Raw genomic sequence first — 657 nt, 5'->3', positions numbered from 1 at the left:
TTAGGGGGGGAGCCATGTACCAACCGTGTTTCACACAATTGTACATAATTCCTTTTGTATATATTATGCTTGTATCTTCGCTCTTCCCTCGCACTAAAACGAACATGAAAATTCATGTCTGGTTTTTCCTCTGTGATATTGTCTGTCTTGTGAACTTGTCATGTCCTGTTGCCTTGAGGTTTTGTATATAAGGAGAGTGTTCCACAACAATATAACTCAGTCGTTTCCAATCTGCCTTTGATTTCACACCCTTACTCGGCGCCGTCACAGTACCAACGCCGTGAAAGACTGCAACGTAACAAATTCATTATCCACTTACACTACTGCTCAGTTGAGTATATTCCTTTATACACATCCAAGTTGTGTGCCACCTAAATTGAAAATATCAAAAGTGATAACGTACGTCAATCACAAAATGTTTACATTTTGTTGTTTATCGCTTTGCTTGGAACTGAATTCATAAGACGTTGTTCGAAGGTTGCAAGAATTGATCCCGAAACTCTTATAATTAAACTATAAACTCTTATCTTAGGCCTTAGTTTAAGTAAGAGCTGTACTTCTTAGTGATGAAATCTCATTCGTACAATACTTGCAAAATGTCTTTGATATGTTGTTGGGCAAGCGGATAAGAATTACTATCCTAATCTTTTCCCCCAT

The sequence above is a fragment of the Palaemon carinicauda genome, chromosome 6 (genome assembly GCF_036898095.1).
Source record: "Palaemon carinicauda isolate YSFRI2023 chromosome 6, ASM3689809v2, whole genome shotgun sequence".
NCBI classification, from domain to species: domain Eukaryota; kingdom Metazoa; phylum Arthropoda; class Malacostraca; order Decapoda; family Palaemonidae; genus Palaemon; species Palaemon carinicauda.
Note: the sequence above shows the minus strand (reverse complement) of the source record.